At 37.9% G+C, this 6,190-nt stretch overlaps 1 protein-coding gene across 1 annotated transcript in view; it reads right to left on the reverse strand.

The window, feature by feature from the left end:
• Slit2 (slit guidance ligand 2) overlaps window positions 1-6,190 on the reverse strand; it is a 390,230-nt gene that overhangs the window by 332,730 nt on the left and 51,310 nt on the right. The gene's annotated exons all lie outside the window — the stretch shown is intronic.

Genomic DNA, 6,190 nt, shown 5'->3' on the forward strand with positions numbered 1-6,190 from the left:
AGAGAGAACTGTGGTATAAGGAACAAAGCCAAGTCCTGAGTCCAAACCCTGTGACACAGAATACTTTATTTTTCATGGTTGTTTTATTCTACTGCAGGTTAACAACTTCTCAGAATAAGTAAGAGTGCATCAATGAATCAAAAATGCAGAGGAAACAGATTCTTTTGCTATGTATATGGGCTTTGTTTAAAACTTTAAAATTTATTCCCTATGAGAAGCCACTGTAATATAAAAACAGCTGGACAGTTTTACTGATGAAAATCCCCTTGCAAGGGCCAGTGAGATAGCTCAGCGGTCTAAAGCACCTGCTTAGGCAAGCTTAGGCAAAAGTGCAGGGACCACGGTTCCAACCTGGGCACCACATGCCGCACCAGCCCAGTCCCCAGGGTGGGCTGAGCAGGCCACAAACAAACAAATAAATAATAAAAAAATCCCTTTACAATCCTCTCTTTCCTTTGCCTAACAGTATCCTGAATTTGGACCCTGGACTACTGCATTATTTTTGACACACTGAGTTCTAAGCTTCAAGTCTCTCCTCAATTCACAATCAAAATCTCCCCATAGCATTGTACTGTTGATCAGAGTGGGCCTGCTTCTGGAATAAAGTCTCAATGAAGTCCTATTTCAGCTCTCTCTAACATGATCCCAATCTGAATTTCATAGATTCACTATATTTTTAACCCAGTAGTGAAAGTAAAAATTCTTTTTTAGTGAATTGAGTATCCATTTGAATCATTGCAACTAATACAATTCTCTTTATAAGAGTGTTGTTTCCTCTCTAGTGCTTGTGCAAACTACAAAATCAATTTAAAATGAAAGCTGTATGTTGCCTTCTCAGATACCAAGTCTGAACTGGTTTTCTTTTTATTTTTTGTACTCGTTATTAACTTTATTGAAAATCAATAATAATTATATAGCAAATTAAAAATCTACAAATATTGAAATGCGAAATATACAAGATGTAGACAGAGTGAAGTTTAGAAAAATATTTCTGAAATGAGTATATAACATGAGATTAAGAACAGATTGCATATTGTAAAAAAAATTTACAAACTTAATATAACAATAAAAATTGTCTAAAATAAACATGAAGAAGAGTTTACAGATCAGTCATATAACAGTTCTCTCTGTGGCAAAATCAAGAAACTTATATTCATATAATTAGAATTCTCAAAGTAAAAGGGTTAGGTAATAAATATTTAAAGATTTTAAATTTCTGAATTTAGTTAAAATTATAGCACCACATTTGCAAGAAAAATAAGGCTTTCGCACAAGAAATATGGATAAAATTATACCAAGGTATACAAAACTGAAGTTGTCCAAAACTAATTGTAAAGAAAAAATCATTAAAGCATGTACATAGAAAAAAATATTAGTTATGGAAGAAAAAATTAATAGCATCTTGTTCCACATTAGGAAAAAAAAAAAAAAGAACAAGTGGGTAAGAAACCAGACTTACTTATTCAAAGGACTAAAAGAAAACTGTCCTCATTGAATTTTATATTAGCAAACATACCTCTGAAAACTAAAAGTCAAATATTTTCCAGTTACACAAATGTGAAATATTCTAATACCTCCAGACATAGCATATAGAAAAGAACAAAGTCCATAATCCAGAAGTCAAGAGAAGTTGCTGTGTGGTCCTGGATAAAGAACAAAGAGCTCTCAAAATGGTAGTTATGCAGGACTGTAAAATATAATTATATTAGATGAACCCATTTAAAAGGTCATTGAAGATTTCCACAAAATACTATTAAATCTTATGTCAGGTTATATACATATTTTGTGTGTGTGTGTGTGTGTGTGTGTGTGCAAAAGACTAGAAAGAACAAATATAAAGTCAATGGAAAATGGAAAGGCTCTTTTTAAAGTTTCTAATAGTAGGAGAAAATATCATACCATATCTTATAAGTAGATCGTAAGTCAAAGAAACAGTATGAAGCATAAAACAGAAATTTTAATTAAACAATATTAACAAAATTAATTAAATATTAATTAATTCAAAATTAAATTAAATTTCAAAATAATATTTAAAATTAAAATTAGATTGTGAGTCCATCTAAGAGGCTAGAATATAGTGTATCATATGTATGAATCTGTGATCAATTCAGAGTATTAATATATACAAAAATATCAACTAAGAAAACGTTATCATGATAGTAAAGAATTACTAAGAATAAGACATTACAAAAATACTGGAATGGCAGATATATGACCAGCACTTCTAAAAGTTTGGGGATAGGATATTGCACAAAGTTCTAGTATGTGGTGGACGTGGACAGTGTCCATGAGGCTTACTGGTATACAGGTGTCACTTGTGGGACTGAGCTACTGCTATTTCCTTGATCTCCACGCTGTATATCTAGACAGAATCATGACCCATAGGATGCAGGAGAAGTCCATTTGCAGAGTATGCTGACGGAAATATTTTGCTGCTGTATACAAAAGAATGATTGAAAGACTACTGTTGTATATCTCTTATTCTCCTGTGTTTAATCGTTTACCTTATTTGGTGGATTCTTTCCATTCTCATTCATGGAGTTGTAGTCATTTTCGTCCCTCTCTAGAATATTTTTTAGTAGTCTCTGTCAGGTTGGCTTTGTCATCATGAAATGTTTTAGTTGTTGTCATGGAAGCATTTCACTTCTCTATTCAACTTGAAAGAGAGTTTTGCAGGGCATATCAGTCTGGGATGGAATTTGTTTTCTTAGAGGACTTGAAGTACTTTGCTCCATGCTCTTCTTGACTTAATGGTTTGTGAAGAGAAAATTGCTGTTATTCTGATGGGTTTTCCCTTAAATGTAATCTGTTTCTTCTCTCTAGCAGCTTTTAGGAAACTGTTCCTGTGCTGAATTTCTGGGATCTTGATTGTTATACATCTGTGTGTGGTTTTAATTGGGTTGACGTTATTTGGAGTTCTATATGCTTCAGTTGCCTGAATGTCAGATTGTTTCCCCATATTTGCGAAGTTTTCTGCTATTAGGTCTGCCCATATTCTTTTTATATCATTTGTATTGACTTTCTTTCTCATTGATGCCTATTAGTCTAACATTGTTCATCTTTGCATTGTCTTGCAGATGCTGTATTATTTTTTCCTGGATCCTTGTTGTTTTAAGAGGTCTTTTCTAGGGAAGGCAAATAGCTCAGCAGATTAAAGCACCTGCTTAGGTAGATGCAGGGCCAGAAGTTCGATCCCCAGGCCTGCAATGCCAATCCTGCCTCCAGGGCTCAGTGAGATGCACTGAGATGGCAACTGAGACAGGGAGTGGTGGTGCCCACCTGTAATCCTAGCACTTGGGAGGCTATACATAGGAGAATCTCTATGAGTCAGATCTACACAGTGAAACACTGTATACCCTGTCCTAAATACAAAAGGAGAGAGGGGGGGACAGGTCTTTTCTTACCTTTTCACTGCTGAAGTGGTGTCTTCAAGGTCTGAAAGTCTATTTTCACTTTCATTCAATCGGTTTTGCCTGTGTGTGATTCAGGTTTTAATTTCCTCTATATCACTTTGTATCAGTTTCATGCCTTCTATTTCTCTCCTATATTGCTCATTCAAGGATTCCATCATTTTTATATTTTCCTCTATATTTTATCAGCATCTTCTTTACAAGCACATAGTACTTCTTTCATTATAGTTATCATTTCTTTTTTTACTTCAGAAATTATTTCTGATCTGATTTCTTCTATGTCTTTCTGCAGTTGTTTCTTTACTTCAGACTCTATTACTTCAGAGATTTCAGGTGTGTGATTTCCAATTTCTTTTATGCTATTGTCTCCTGCATTTGCTCTGGGTGGGCTCAGGGCCTGCAAATGCAGATTGCTCCTTCTCTTTGTCATTTTCCATAGCACTGTCCTCTGATCTTTGGTGTAGAGCTTTGGTGCAGTTATTACCTTAGCACCAGGTCTGGATCTACCAAGTTCAAACTCGTCCAAGTTGAGTGTGGCTTGGGTCTGGCTCCTGTGCTCCACTTCTTCCTGCTGTAGCCCTTGGAAGTAAATCCACTATGCCACTCTGGCAAGATGCTCTGCTTCTGGATCAGCTGGGTGGGTCTTGCCTCTAGCCTCTCCACAGGGAGTTCTGCCTCAGGGTTCCACACCAGGCCTGTCTGATAGAGGAAGTTCCACACACACACACTGGGCCTGGGTGCTGGCTGGAATGAGGGACCAGTGGGTCCCGGGCAGTTCCCCTCACGCACTGGGCCTGCACACTAGCTGGAATCCAGAACTCATTTTCAATCCTCTGGAGTTATTTAGCTCAGGCCACTGAGAGAAGCAGAATCACTGTTTTGTTACCCAATCATATCAAATGCTCCTTGGAAGTAGCAAGCAGAAAAGGCGAGGAGGTAAAGCTACTCAGAAAACAAGTTAGCCCATTAAGGAATCTCCTAACTAAATATGTAGTCTCATTTTAACCAGTTGATCCCAAAGAAGAAATACATTTTTCTCCAGTGTAATCATCCTGTCAAATCTCCCACAAACAGCTGTGCTTTTACTGCAGCTAATAAATAAGAAAAAGGATGCTACAGTTCAAAGCTCAGAATCTGTATTGTGCAAACATGTTTCACAAATTCTCATTTATTTCTTACAACAAAATCTTGTGTTAGCTAATATTTTTATTTTATAGAACAACTCTGTAATTCAGAGTGGTTTTATCACCCCAAACACACATTTTGAAAAGAGCCTCATTATGGTTCCAATTAAAATATTCTGACCCAAAACACAGGTGGCTGCTCTGTGATTAGAAATTTATCATTCATCCTTTACATTCCAGAAGGAGAGAACTGAAGTAATTTTTTGTTTGTTTGTTTGTGTGGTAGCAGGAACTGAACTCAGGACCTTGAGTTTGCCAGACAAGCATTTATTTCACTGAGCTATCTCCCTAGCCCCGAAGCACTTCTTTAGTTACTTCTTTAGTACTTCTTTTGTTAAAGGTTTAGAGCACACCAGTGAATAGAGAAGAGATGACTCATCATAGTCTGCTCATCTGTTCTGATAATTGGCTAAGGATACTTAAAATTAGCTGATCTCTTTCCTCAAAAAAGACTGCAACACCAGGATTTGGACAAAGCCTGGAACCTATGAGAGCCCTAATCTACCCATTTTGTCCTTCAGCACATGACCAGGAACAAGTGAGCTTTCATGACTCATGTGGACACATGTGGACACACAAGGTGGTGAACAACGTGAACTCAAGGAGGTCTCTGCCCTTGGTCTCTCCATTCCTTTCTTAAGGCACCTACAAATGACATGAAGAGAAAGCTACAAGTCACTCTTGACACCTATCAGGGTATTTGGATTATAAAGATCTCTACAATTTTTCTATATAGTTCTCTGTTCTGGGATCTGGACAAACAGACTAGATTCAGTTTCTACTTTGAAGCTCAGTGAAGAGACAGATGAAATAAATGCATAAACAATGACCATGTAAAAAGAATGCTCGGCCACAAAGATGAAGAACACTCAATCTATCCTTCAGTGAAGTCCAGTACGGAAAATTCTAAGCCATCGTAGTCCATTTTCTGCTGCTATAACAAAATACCTAAAAACCATGTGATACATACAGCATACAGGTTTGTCTGGCTTATGGTCGTGGGGGCTGGGAAAGCCAAGAACGTGACCCCAACACCCGGTGGGGAGGTTGTTCTTGCATCACAGTGACCAGGCTCAAGACACCGCCCGGTGGCATAGAGCGAGCATGCTAGTTGGGGGCTCCCTTCCTCTTATGAAGTCCCTAATGACATCACAGGGGCCTATTCTTTGATTTGCAATCCTCGTTACTTCCAAAGTTCAGAGATGCATCAAGCCATGGCTCTGCCATTCTTTCTATCTCTGCCTTTCCCATTTCTCAACGTCAGCTTGTCCAAAGCCTTTGCTTCATCAGTGCCAGCCAGGAGGGCTTCCTGAATCCTGGTTCATATCAGTGAGGGGGAGAGGGAGAAGGCAGGGGACAGAGTAAAAAAGGAAGAAAATAGAGGGGGGGAGGAGAGGGCTTCCCTGAAGAGACACTCTAGGTCTTCCCTTACAGAGGATGGAACAAATTTACCTGAAGTGCATCACTTTTGTTGGATAGTTGGAAAGCAGTTGACTGCCATAAGTCAGCAGAGATGACTTGTGAGACTGATTAAGACTAGGAATCGATTGAAAATGAGAACAGGGTTGGTAAGGAAAGTGAGGAGGTCACCAAGAG

The sequence above is a fragment of the Octodon degus genome, unplaced genomic scaffold (assembly GCF_000260255.1).
Source record: "Octodon degus isolate 3935 unplaced genomic scaffold, OctDeg1.0 scaffold00006, whole genome shotgun sequence".
Lineage (NCBI taxonomy): Eukaryota > Metazoa > Chordata > Mammalia > Rodentia > Octodontidae > Octodon > Octodon degus.